Source organism: Podarcis raffonei, chromosome 1, assembly GCF_027172205.1.
Source record: "Podarcis raffonei isolate rPodRaf1 chromosome 1, rPodRaf1.pri, whole genome shotgun sequence".
Classification (NCBI taxonomy): Eukaryota; Metazoa; Chordata; class Lepidosauria; order Squamata; family Lacertidae; genus Podarcis; species Podarcis raffonei.
In genome coordinates, this window is record NC_070602.1 from 46332489 (window position 1) to 46346723 (window position 14235).

The 14235-nt window shown below is 42.5% G+C and overlaps 1 protein-coding gene across 8 annotated transcripts in view; it reads right to left on the reverse strand.

Annotated features, from left to right (window-relative positions):
- The window catches only part of SIPA1L1 (signal induced proliferation associated 1 like 1), a 145031-nt gene extending 131291 nt beyond the window's left edge, over positions 1–13740 (reverse strand). For 6 of the 8 annotated variants that reach the window (XM_053384504.1, XM_053384539.1, XM_053384524.1 and 3 more), the window contains exon 1: positions 13627–13740. The gene's annotated coding sequence lies outside the window, so the exon portion shown is untranslated. Of the gene's footprint in view, positions 1–12573; positions 12749–13626 lie in introns of those variants that run through there. The other 2 variants (XM_053384514.1, XM_053384493.1) reach the window with 2 other exon arrangements.
- Between the last annotated feature and the right edge of the window lie 495 nt (positions 13741–14235).

Genomic DNA, 14235 nt, shown 5'->3' on the forward strand with positions numbered 1-14235 from the left:
TTTTTAATTTTTAAAAAAGTGATGGGGAGGAAAATATGCCAAAAGTGTTTTTGTACTTTTGCAAATCTCAAGATACTCCAAGCCTAATGATACCTCCTTCTGTGTGGCTACTGTTGTTCTGGCTACATAAGCAAGTAAAGCAACAGCACTTGCAGTATCAAACTGGGTAAGAATATAGGGAGATAACGATAACAGTAAGACATGACTTCCATAAGACACCAATGGTCAATATCTAGAACAGAACAGTTCTCACAAAATCCTTTCTGAATGAGTTTTTACTAATGTTATGCTAATGGCATTTAAACTGCAACAAATTGAGGAAGTATTTACCGTATGTACAATAGGCCCCCAGCTGGCTCTAATCTCACCATTTATCAAAAGCAAGTAATCAGGAGGAGATTTGCAAGCTAACTGGATGCAACTACTCATCTCACAGTATTTCATACAACCCTCATTGAACACAAAGATGCGGATACAGATTGGTAGTAGCATTCATAATACATGCTGGAAATAATTTGTATTGCTGGAAATAATTCATAAAACGACATCATCAATACTGGACTAATTTTTTAAGTGTTTTCATTCCAATTTACTAATGAAGTAAAAGTGTTGTACAGGCTGACTCTCCAGAATGAATGAAAAGCCCAACACTTGACAATTCAATTCAACTTAATCCCCAGGAAATTAGTCCCACGACTTTTGTGTCTCCAATATTGTACAGGAGCTCCTCTGTACCAGACATTAAGGTATGCCAGTATACATGCATGTGGTAACTTTTTTCTGAATAGTGCATTATGAAGGTTATGTGCCTTTACACAAGGAGATAAAACTTTTCACAAAAAATAGATAAATTTCATCCAATCTGTGGCTTGATATTTTACAGCACGCTCATATTCATATTGTAAACTGCTTTGAGGTTTTTTCTACAATCAAGTGGTATATAAATTTTATGAAATTTAAAAAAAAATTAATATCTACTCAGAAATAGGTTTCATTGAGTTTAAAATACATGGGTAAAAGAATGCAGTGATTGTGTAATTTCTGCCAAGTTACCAAGGAGTGGGGGGGATATACAAACTGGCAATTTGCATGGGACATTAAACCACAATTAAAATAAGCTACAGTTTAATGTGAATGAGCAACATGCTGATGCACACTGCTGAAAGCCAAGGCACTTCACTTTCCCCCTAAACTTCCCACACTCCCAGGGAAAGAGCAATAGTCTGACTTGTCGTGTTTATTTCTCCCAGATAAACTCACAAGAAACAAGTCAAGATGAACCGTTGTCTTCTGCTCATGGTTTGTTTGGAAAGAACAGACAGCACAGCTGCAACAGAAGAAGGAGTAGATAAGGAGTCAAGCGCCCAGGATTTCAGCAGCTGTTTCAAATTAAACCATAGTTTATTTTAACTATGGTTTAAGGCAATATGCAAACTGAGTTTTCATGTAGCATTCTATGGGCTTTTTAACCTGTATTTCTTTCGTGTGAGACGTGTGTTTTACACTGAGCTCAGGTTCTGGGCAACAGGTTATTATGAACACTGTGAATTATACCTTTGTAACTTGAGAAAGTTTGTACTGGTGCTGAATAACTTGCATGTATCAGCAAGTTCTAGTCACCCAGCAATCGTATAAATCATATCCTAGCTTATTACTACAGCTCTGGTAGCAAAGCAATGCATTATGTTGTAGCATCATCAAGGGAACAGAATATATTCAATTCGTGTCACAGACTACACTGATGCCCTTTGGCAAGGAATTCTGCACATCAGTTAACACAGTGACAAATAGATAAAACAAGGACATCATTTCCAAGGGTCAGTTGGGTATGTCTGTTGAACAGACTACTATGGCATAATACTGGAAAATAGAAGGGAAGAAATGCTCCATTGCAGGGGTATGGAACCTGTGGTCTTTCAGATGCTGAACCACAATTCCCATCATCCCTGGCCATTGGACATGCTAGCTGGAGCTGATGGGAGCTGGGCCATGACATCTGGAGGACCACAGATTCCCTCTCCCCTGCTGTACTGTGATACCACAATGCCAGTATTTGACTGCTGGGGGAAGAGCTCACACTTATGTAAGAATTGCAATGAGCCTCATTAGAGCTGTACTCCCTTCATATAGAGCAGCGGTTCTCAACCTGTGGGTCCCCAGATGTTGTTGGACTACAACTCCCACCATCCCTGAGCTCTGGCCTTGCTAGCTAGGGGTGATGGGAGTTGTAGTTCAACAACATCTGGGGACCCACAGGTTGAGAAAGGCTGATATACAGACACAAATGTACCATTCCCCTCCCCCAATGCTTCTAACGAAACATGGAATGTGACATCAGTGGAAAGGAATGTGTAAATACTATTAGTAAGCATTCAACCTTTTTTTTTACCCTTTCTATGATATTCCATGTAATTTACTTTGCTTTGTCCAATTAGGGCTCATTTTATATAGTAATAAAAGTAAAGGACCCCTGGATGGTTAAGTCCAGTCAAAGGCGACTACAGTGGTACCTCGGGTTACATACACTTCAGGTTACATATGCTTCAGGTTACACGCTCTGCTAACCCAGAAATAGTGCTTCAGGTTAAGAACTTTGCTTCAGGATAAGAACAGAAATCATGCTCCGGCGGCACGGCAGCAGCGGGAGACCCCATTAGCTAAAGTGGTGCTTCAGGTTAAGAACAGTTTCAGGTTAAGAACGGACCTCCGGAACGAATTAAGTACTTAACCTGAGGTACCACTGTATGGGGTTGCAGCGCTCACCTCACTTTCAGGCCAAGGGAGCCGGCATTTGTCCACAGGCGGCTTTCCGGGTCACGTGGCCAGCATGACCAAACCGCTTCTGGAGCAACAGAACACCGTGATGGAATATATAGTAATATATAGTAATATCTTCAACCATTAACAATGATTGTAAGCAATGGGATAGATTAAATCTAAGTTGTTATTTTAATCAATGTCAATTTCTGAGCACATTTTTTTTTTAAAGCCTCAGCAGCAAAACTGTTACACACCTTTTATCATCAACAGACCCACACAGGTGCACTAACCAATTCCAATGCATGTCTTGCATCACAGAATGCATACAAAAACAAGCCCTGTTTGTGTTTAATATTATAGCCCTTAACTGCAAGAACAGGCATGAAACACCCACGTACGAAAGCACAGCCAAGAGCTGCTATTATGCGCTACCACCTGAAAAATATTGTTGAAACAGTGCGCACTGCATCACAAAATCTGCTCTTTCTCCAATAAAACACCACAGAGGTGCAGATAAGGCAAAAAGTCAATCTTTCCAACAGTCACGGCAACCTAGAATGAAAAGTATAATTGTAACTGCCAGGAATCCCTTTAAAGAAAGGTCTAAATCCCTTAGGATGCACACTTACATCAACACAATCCACTTCACAAGTACTAAATACTTCCCAGTAGTAACGGCAGAAGTGAGAGCACTGCTGCATCGATGGCTTACTCTTTTAAAAAAAACAAAATTAGAGTTCTGCATCACTAAAAAGAAGATCTATTGATAGTGGCTTGCTGCTCAGGCAGCTATTGCCCAAACAGCTCATGTATACCTGAAGGAGCGTCTCCACCCCCATCATTCAGCCCGGACACTGAGATCTAGCGCCGAGGGCCTTCTGGCGGTTCCCTCATTGCGAGAAGTGAGGTTACAGGGAACCAGACAGAGGGCCTTCTCGGTAGTGGCGCCCGCCCTGTGGAACACCCTCCCTTCAGATGCGAAGGAAATAAGCAGCTATCCTATCTTTAAAAGACATGTGAAGGCAGCCCTGTTCAGTTAAGTTTTTAATATTTAACGCTGTACTGTTTTTAACACTTGATTGGGAGCCGCCCAGAGTGGCTGGGGAAACTCAGCCTGATGGGCGGGGTATAAATAATAAATTATTATTATTATTATTATTATTATTATTATTATTATTATTATTATATTTGGTAAATCAGTCGTCATCATCTTGCTACTCCAGGTACACTTGGAAAACATCACACAATACTGGCAAATATGCAAACCTTCCACCTACCCTTGGACCAAGCAAGTTCCATGCCTTCAGAAGCACAAGGCTTGTCTACCGGGAGGAGAAAGCGCTCACACCTTAGAGCAGCCTTCCACAACCTAGTGTCCTCCTGTCATTCCTTGCCATGCTCACAGGGGCTAACAGCAGTTGTAGTGCAAATCATCCAGAGGGCCCTAGGTTGAGAAAGTTGCCTTGGAGACTCAAAACAAGACAGATCACAGCCCTCGGTCTCCCACCAAGCATGGGTGCTTAAAACAGCACTGATGCTCCTGGTCCAAACTAGCTTTGGAGTAAAAAATTTGGCCCTACATTCTTTAAATATTGGCACCATTCCCATGTGCACCCTTTCAGCAACGCCCCTTAACAATGCCATCAATTCACAATTACTGAGCAATAGCAGCACAGATAAGTATTTTTGGTGGTTAAACTACAGGGGGGAAATTCCTCTCTAAGCTTTTTATCAGTTTTGCCTACATTTGAAAATGGAAAACATAAAATGCTTTAATTGATTTTATATTCCTTATATCATTTTTCAGCAGATTATGAAACACTTAGACTTAGAGCAGGCACGTTCAAAGTCTGTTTTGGGGGCCTAATGCGGCCCGCCAGTCAGTTTATTTCCTGGGGTAAAATCCTTAAAAAACCCTCCAAAACATCAATCCTAAAAAAGGTCAACAACTTTGGTCGGCCCTTCACTTCATCAAATCTGGCCCTCTTTGAAAAAAGTTTGGACACCACTGACTTAGAGCCTTCTACCCCCTACACAACTGCATAGGAAAAAAGCATATGTAAAAAGAACATAAAATTGCAGATTTTGAAAACCATTGACCAGTCTACACATACAATTGCTCTATTAAGGTAACTATTGCCACTTTTACATTACAGAAGACAAAGGGAAAGGTCATGGATTAACAAGTGGGTAGTGGGGTTCTGGGGCACAGTGTGTCTGGGTAGGCATATATAAAGGATACAGCTGGCAGAAAATTGATAAGCAGAAAGAACCAACCAGAAAATCCTTAGCTGAAAAAGCATTAAGCTTTTACTTCCAAACCCGTTTCTCAGCACTTATCAAGAATTCTGCTAGCACAAATATAGCATGTCCCTTTCAAATTTTAGAAGACATGAAGGGGTCCTCATAGGGAGTGAGGCCCCACCAATAAGGTCAAATGGCCTTTCCTGGCCCTATCCTGACATCTACATGTTATGTGTGGACCTCTGCAGGTGGGAAGTCAATACAGCTATGGGCTTCTCCAAAAACCAGAACCCTGATCATGGAATACTGCAGTTCCGAGGGGAGCCTATGCAGATAGCCATGGGTAGGCAAACTAAGGCCCAGGGGCCGGATCCAGCCCAATCGCCTTCTAAATCCGGCCCACAGACGGTTCAGGAATCAGCATATTTTTACCTGAGCAGAATGTGTGCTTTTATTTAAAATGCATCTCTGGGTTATTTGTGGGGCCTACCTGGTGTTTTTACATGAGTAGAATGTGTGCTTTTATTTAAAATGCATCTCTGGGTTATTTGTGGGGCATAGGAATTTGTTCTCCCCCCCCAAAAAAAAAATATAGTCCGGCCCCCCACAAGGTCTGAGGGATAGTGGACCAGCCCCCGGCCGAAAAAGTTTGCTGACCCCTTGTTTAAAGTCACAGACAACAGGTACTGAGCATAAATAAAAGGACAAACAAGAATATGTTCATAATTCTCCAACTGATAAATTACCAAATTGGAAAACTGGAAACTGCCTTGTACCAAGTCAGAACATTTGTCCATCTTGCTTGATTATAAGATGGTACCTCGGGTAACAGACGCTTCAGGTTACAGACTCCGCTAACCCAGAAACAGCACCTCGGGTTAAGAACTTTGCTTCAGGATGAGAACAGAAATTGCCCGGTGGCGGTGTGGCAGCAGCAGGAGGCCCCATTAGCTAAAATGGTACCTCAGGTTTCCTGCTTGGCAGGGGGTTGGACTCGATGGCCCTTGTGGTCTCTTCCAACTCTATGATTCTATGATTCTAGGTTAAGAACAGTTTCAGGTTAAGAACGGAGCTCTGGAACGAATAAAGTTCTTAACCCAAGGTATCACTGTAGTATTATCATAATGATGAGCAACTGCTCTCTAATAATAATAATAATAATAATAATAATAATAATAATAAATTTTATTTATATCCCTGGCTCTAGTTGAGGCCAGCCTAACCTCTCTGTGGCCTGGGATCTTTAGGATGTTTTTATTTGCAGACCGTAAATTTCTCTGTGGGACATACCAGAAGAGGCGGTCCCGTAGGTACGAGGGTCCTAGGCCGTATAGGGCTTTAAAGGTTAAAACCAGCACCTTAAACCTGATCCTGTACTCCACTGGGAGCCAGTGCAGCTGGTATAGTACCGGATGAATATGATCTCGCAGCGAAGACACCATAAGGAGTCTCGCCGCGGCATTCTGCACCCGCTGGAGTTTCTGGGTCAGTCTCAAGGGCAGCCCCACGTAGAGCGAGTTACAATAATCCAGTCTGGAGGTGACCGTCGCGTGGATCACAGTGGCTAGGTCAGGGCGAGAGAGATAAGGAGCCAACTGCTTAGCTTGGCGGAGATGAAAAAATGCCGCCTTTGTTATAGCTGTAATCTTTGCCTCCATAGAGAGGGAGGTATCGAAGATTACACCCAAACTCTTAACGGACGATGCTGGCACTAATTGCACCCCCGCAAGAGATGGGAGTTGCCCCCTCAATCCCATGTCGCTCCGTCCCAGCCAGAGGACCTCTATCTTCGAAGGATTTAACTTCAACCGGCTCCCACGTAACCATCCAGCCACAGCTTCCAGACATCTGGTCAGTGTATCTGGGGCCGAGTCAGGATGGCCGTCCATCAACAGATACAGTTGGGTGTCATCGGCATACTGATGGCAACCCAGCCCAAAACTCCGGACAAGCTGGGCGAGGGGGCGCATAAAGATGTTAAAAAGCATCGGGGAGAGAATCGCACCCTGAGGCACTCCACACACCAAGGAGTGGCGCGATGACAATTCCCCCCCAAGCGCCACCCTCTGTCCCCGACCAGAGAGAAACGAGCGCAGCCATTGAAGGACTGTGCCCTGGATCCCCACGTCGGCAAGGCGGTGGTCCAGGAGTTCGTGATCGACCATGTCGAAGGCTGCTGACAGGTCTAGAAGAATCAGCAGCCCCGACCCGCCTCGATTCAGCTGCCTGCGGAGATCATCTGTTAGGGCGACCAGAGCCGTCTCGGTCCCATGACCAGCGCGGAAGCCGGACTGGAATGGATCGAGAGCCGATGTTTCATCCAGAAACCTACCAAGCTGTTCAGCAACCGCTCTCTCAATCACCTTACCCAGGAATGGAATATTCGAAACCGGGCGGTAATTGGATAGAGTTTCAGATCAGAATAATTCCCAGTCTTAAGTGGAGATCACAGTGACTGAACCTAGGATCTTTTGCATGTAAAGCATGGGTTCTCCCATCCAGCTACAGTCATACAACTATCATTTATATTAATCAGAAATTAAAGCGGTACACTGTCAGTGATGACAGTTAAGTGATGAGAACATTTTTCAAGAACTGGATATCAAGCATTAATAGCAAAATATCAGATCCAAACATGTTTCAATCTACAGCTCTCTTCATTATTCTTAATATCATTAAGGACTTTTAAGATGAGTGGAAGAAGGATAATTAGCCTCATCAAACCTTAGAAGTAGCCTAGTCAGGTTTGTAGAGTTAGGTTCTTGGTGAGAGGGGGAGTTCTCTTTAATAGAGAAGTGTATTAAAAATTGTTTCAAACACTTGGCCTTCTTAATGGTTGTGGCCCACTTTTATTATAGTTTGGTGGGGAGAATTAGATTTCTCAACAAGATCATTGCATATACATATATTTCCAGGTAGCATGGGGATTAAATCAAATCTTCACTTAAAATCAAATCTTCACTTAAAGAAAAACTTGTTTTGAAATGGAAACCAAACCACATTTTCTCCAGCATTTGTGAAGGAATCAAAATGCCATCACACCAACTGCCTGTGCCTGTCATGTTGAATTCAGCTAAATTTGCAGTAATAGTTTTCCAGATCAGGAAAGCCTTGCAACCTGAGATACATGCCACGTGTGCATGTATGTTTTCTACTTCATGTGTTCTTTTGCATGTGTTTTAGTATGCTTTTTCTATTATTTTAGCTTGTTTGTTAGAATCTGTTTGCTCAATCCCCCCCCCCCGCTATAACCTGAACCAATGAATTTTGGATTAGATAACTTATGCCATGAAATTTGACTGAGTGAGGGTGAGTCTACTGATTCTTCTGGACCTTTTACAGCTTCTGATGCCATTGACCATAATAACCTTTCTGGTGCGACTCTCTAGGATGAGACTTGGAGGCACAGTGTGAAAATGGCTATGGTCCCTTTCTGGGGTTAAAAACCCAGAATATGGTGCTGGGAGACCTTTGTTCCATCCCTTGGCCATTGATATTTAGGGTTAATTGGGCATCTAGCCCTAAAGTTCTGTCTTTGTTCTCATGCTTTTCAACAGGTATGTAAAACCACAGAGAGAAATCAACTGATGGTTTGAGCAGAGGTAGCATTAATATGTGGATGAAACACAGCTCTATCTTTCTTTTCCACCATCTAATTCCAGGGACGTAACACTGAATAGGTGATTTGGGAAGCTCCAGGGTTACACGAGATGTTTACAAGATTCACCATTACATAAACCTTTGCTGTGAAAAACTAATGAGTACTTGTAAGCAGTAAGGAACTAGAAAATGTTAAGGAGTAACAATTGGATAAAAATGGAAACAAAATGCAGAGAAGATGTAAAGAATCAGTAGAAGGGGGTGGAAGGAAGTCTTGAGGTTTAAAGAACCTCAAAAGAAAGTTTGTAAAATAGTAGGATTCCTTATTAGAAGTTCAAATGTTAGATTGTGGTTTGATTTTTGCATCTTTATTTTATTGTTTAATATCTGTGAAAATTAATAAATGAGTACCAACAATAGTGAAGAAAGTTAATTCCATGATGCAATTGTAGAGAACTAAAATCATAAGAGCAACCTAGAAGATCCCATAATTAGTACTAATAAATAGCTATTGAAATAATTACTTAACAGTATGAACAATCATCACCAAGTTTATTTTTTATCACTTGCAGGTGTTCAATTCGCTAAGGAGTTACTTTTTAAAAAGCAGCTTTATATCTCAAATAAGAATCAAAATGAAGCCAACAATTTATAAATATGTATCAACGGGGGAATCTTACGTTAACAGAGATTCTTGGGAAGCAAAGTCACTGAGTCATATCTCCCTGGAAACATGAAACTAAGAACAATCCAGCACATTTTCATCTGATTATAAGATGATATTTAACACACAATTACCCTTCTTAAAAGAAAAAATATATCCAGATCTACCAAGAGCCATGGAACATCACATTCAGGTTCCTTTCAAATTGAATTAATTCAACTGATTTAAAAATGACAGACTGGACTATCTATATAGAAAATTAGCCAACAAACCCTGTGATAGAATCTCCCCCTACCTAAGATACAAAGGAGCATGGCATTTCCCCCTAGTTGACAGTAGCATGCTATCAAAAGAAATCCAGCATACACACACATTTACAAAAACACTACAAAACTACATACCAAATTTCTGAAGAATTAAAAATAAAACTTCTGAAATGATGTTAATAGGGGGAAAACCCAAGGTATGAATCACCAGTTATATATTTGAAAAATTCAGTACATCCAAGTATATACTTGGAGTTAAGTGATAGATGCTTCTATAAACAGGGGCATGCTGCAATAGCTAACACCCAAAAAGTACTTTGCTGACATACCAAAAGTAATCCCAACTTTCACTAGAAATAGTTTAGAGGTGGTGGTAAGAAAATAGTTGTTAGACAAGCGATCAACCTGCAGGATTTACATTTTTTTAAGCAACACTGGAGCTTTTTCTGCATCTCAGTGGGGTATCCTGAATGTTCTGTAAGCAGTGAATACTAAGCAGCAAGTCCCTTGGTGTAAAGCCTATACTACTGCTATGGAGAAATCTGTGCCCCTTTCTCTCATTGAAGAGACATACTATGGTTGTATAAATGAGGATGGATACAAAAGAAATTCAAGGGGGACACAATCCTCTCTCTCTCCCTCTTTCAGAGTTTGTAGGTTGTCTAAAACAATGGCTGTCTTCCAGCTTTTCAATTTGTCCTTCTCCATGTACTGTACAAAAAAAATGAAACCCTAGTTGAACATACAGAATAATCAGGCATAGTAAGAAGAGAATAAATAAAAATAAGATCCATCATGTTTCAAAATAAAAATAATAATTATACTTGATACAATCTAGTTAAGATATTAGTGGTATACATCAGATACAAAGTAGGTTCATAAACTGTTTGAAAGTGGGGTTGTTGTTTTTAAGTAACTGTCTTGCTTTAACTAAACATTTTAAATAAATGTTCTAGTATATCACTATAATACATTTCACCATTACGTGGGAGGTCCAATCATACTCAACTATATTCTATCTAGGGAAGGGATGGGAACCTGTAGCCCTCCACATGTTTTCACACTAAAATTTACATAATCTCTGACAATCTGCCATGCTGTCTGGAGTTGATGGGAGTTGCAGCCCCAACAGTATCTAGAGGGCCACAGGTTCACCAATCCACTCTGGGTCCTATGTAAGAGATTCTGCAACCCTGCTCTTCCCCAGAACTCTGAATCCAAGTTCGGAGGGTAGGCTTGAAATTGTCAAAAAAAAGTATATTTCCACATATGCAGAGCTGTGTACAGGGCTGGTATAAATATTCTATTTCAATTCATACTAGAGTATATTTCTTTAATACAAATTCAAATCTACAACTGCTAGTACAAATGTCTACATACCAAGCTCAAACCTAACACTACCACAGAAGTAATATTCATTGAACCACCAATATCACCAACATTTCAAACAAAAGATACAGCTATTACCTACTTAGTACTTTGTTCACCCGCTTAGGTAAACTGACCCAAAGTAAACCCAACTGCATATTGATACCTCTATTGTAAGCTGACTTGAAGGAGTTTACTCTCAAAGGCAGCATAAGAGACAAGATGCTTTAACAAAAATTTGAATACTATCTAAATGGCATTATACTGCATTATGCAAAAACTGGTTAAAACAAGAAGGCAAACTATAAACACAGCAAAACACAATTGGGTATAAGAACAGACATGTTCAGGCAAGCACAATTTGATGAGTAACTGAAAACTTAAGGCTGCTGGTTGCAGGCAACCAATATTTAACACACATACAAATGTATAAGTGCTCATGCACCTTGTACACAACGAACAAATGATCAGGAAAAGTGATTCCTGGATATTCTTCAACTGCTTCCTTCCCCCAACAGGTGATCATTTACTATGCAGAGGGAAAAGAAAGACTCCTCAAACAGAATAGTGTGTGCACAAGGCTCTTGCTGGTTGACCATCACTGTACTCGTTTCTTCAAAATACTTTAAAAATATAGTAAAGTTGGACCTGGTTAACCTCTGGACAGTTAGCCAGAAGGACAACTTAGGAAATGGAGGTAGTGAAATATAAATGCAATGAAAACCTTTTGCAATAAATACTATTGTCAGAAACTTAAGATTCCACTTTCCCTTATGCCTCAAAGGCAGAACAAGGAGCTGTACTGTTGAACTGCACTGCTCAAAAATAAACTGCTATACTCTCAACTCTATATGAAATTGGAGACACCTATTGCACAACCAACAAGAAGCACCAAAAGAAAATCCTTTATGAAGCTTGTTTACAATTTAAATCCATAAAAGTAAACATGTACCACATGCAATGTGCACAGCAGTGGAAAAGAGGAGGTTCCAGGTCAGTTTCATCATGAAAGGCAAAATTTAAAGAGGAAGGACCAATCTTCATTCATCCAGACAGACAAACTGGGAATCTAATGAAACCTGACACCTCTAAAGGAAAATTGTAACACTGCAAGGACCCACACTTAGCAGAATCACCAAAAACCCAAGAATCAGTAGTCAGCTTTTTAAATCATCCTGGACAAAATGAATTCAGAAAAAAAAGTCTGGATTTGTAGCAGGAAAAAATGAACAGCAGCAGTCAAGGTTAGACAAGGAGAATTTCCTACTAAAAGCATTTTCTGTTCTATTCCCCCCCCTAAATGCAGACAAGTGCACTCCTCAGCAATAAACATAATCCATGATTATCCAATAGATATGCATACATTAATTTTAAAACCATACTATGTGGCAGAACTGTTACTAAAAATATAAAATTTAGAACATAAAATAAAATGTAGTTTTACTTCACTTATAATCCATCTTGTTGGCAACCATACGCCTTGGGAGACAATTGAAAAGTGTGCCTATTTTTATTTTAAAAACAAACCTGTTCAAAGCTACCTGTTCTACAAGATCCAGTTTTAAAGCATTCCCTATTCACTTATCTGAACTACCGGGAAAGAAACTACCTTTCATTCTTCCACTCCCTTTCCCACACTATAAACATTCAGATTATCCCCAACGGCATTACCTTTGAATTAGCTAATAATTATCACAGTGTCCAAACTGGTTCAGAAGAAAATAACTACAGCAAAGCTGACAACTAAAACTGCTGACTCTTTTGACCCATTCCCCCAACCACCCAAAAAAAGGATGGGGGAACACAGAGGAAGAAAACCTTTCCACAGCAACCGCCTGTCGGTTCTACCCACAGGAAAAATAATCAACTTGGTCAAGAGGTTTGGGGAGAAATACGAGTCCTCTTCTCCCTCCCGCACTCTTTTTTTGGGGGGGTGGGGGTGGAAAAGAGATGAATCCAATGAGTACCAGAAGGCGGGGCGGGGGGGGGAGAGGGAAAGCCAAGTGAATACCGCTGCTTCTTTTTTCCTTGTTTAAACTGGGGGCAGGGTGAGCAAGCCAGCTCCGAATCTCGCTGGTCAGTTGCAGGCGAAGCTCGCAGACTTTCCGTGCAGCTCATTTCTCGGGGATATAGGAAATATTTGGGCAGGGGGCGCTGAAAAGAGAGTCTTTCTCTCTCCAGTGAATCGAAGTGGGGAGGAGGAGAGGCTCCCGGTTTAATGAATTGGGGGACAGAGGGGGCGACCATCATGCAGCAGCAGGACTTTGGCAAGGTGTGGGGTGGGAATCAATAGCACAGAAAACTCAAGGTCTCGGGAGTCAAAGGGAAGGGGAAAGGCGAGCAGAGGTTTTCGGAGAAGTGGGATTAGAGGGGAAAGAGGGGGCGTGTTGCCTCCACCCGTTTCATTCAGGTTTTCAGCTCCCTCCCGCTGCGACTACCAGAGTCATTTGGGGGGGGGCTTGGGTTGGAGGACGGGGGGAGGTCCTGGTTTGTGTGTCGCCGCTGCCCCGTCAGTATGCGGAGGAGACTAGAAATATGTATGTGTGCATGCATATTTGTGGGTGCGCGAGCGCGCGCGTCTCGTCAGGTTCAGCCGCACTCGGGGGCAGCAGAGGAAGGTGGGGTGGGGGGGAAGTGGGGGGGTCTGAAGCCGTACCCCCCCCCCGCTGCCCAGCCCAGCCCCGCTCAGCTACCTGCCTCCCTGCTTCCCTCCCCAGAACTCACCCAACAAAGTTGCTGCTGCTTCTGCGTGAGCCGCTGCTCGCTCCCTCTCCAGCGCCCGGGATGAGCTCACCCAGCAAGCTTGCCTCGCTCCGCCTGCTTAGCAGTCCAACTCTCGCGAGAAGCCGCGTGGCTGCGGCCATCGCCGCGCGCCGCGCCAAAGAGGGGGACCCGAGCAGCCGCGGCAGTTACTATGGCAACTGCCAAGCGCCGGGCCTAGCGATGGACCGCGAAGCCTTGCGAGCCCAGGCAAAGGAAAGGGAGAAAGGGAGCTCGGCTCCGGAGGGTGTTGTCGCTGCGGTAGCCTGTCCTCCGCAGCGGCTCTGAAAGTCGAGGCACGCTCCGCGCCCTTGCAGTTGCAGCAGTGGCTCGACGGACGAAACCGGGGGAAAGGCGCCCCCAGCAGCTTCTTCCCGGTTCGCGGCTATGCAGCCAACCAACTGATAATACCTAATGCGGCTGCTAAATTCTCGCCCGTAATTTTTCCGACATAAATCCAGCGTGGAGACTGTCCTTGGGAACTTATTGCGCCAAAAAAAAAAAAGTGCAGAAGCCTTCCTGTGTAGCGACTTCCGTGCAAAGCAGTGGCTTTTTCCATCAAGCCATGCACGA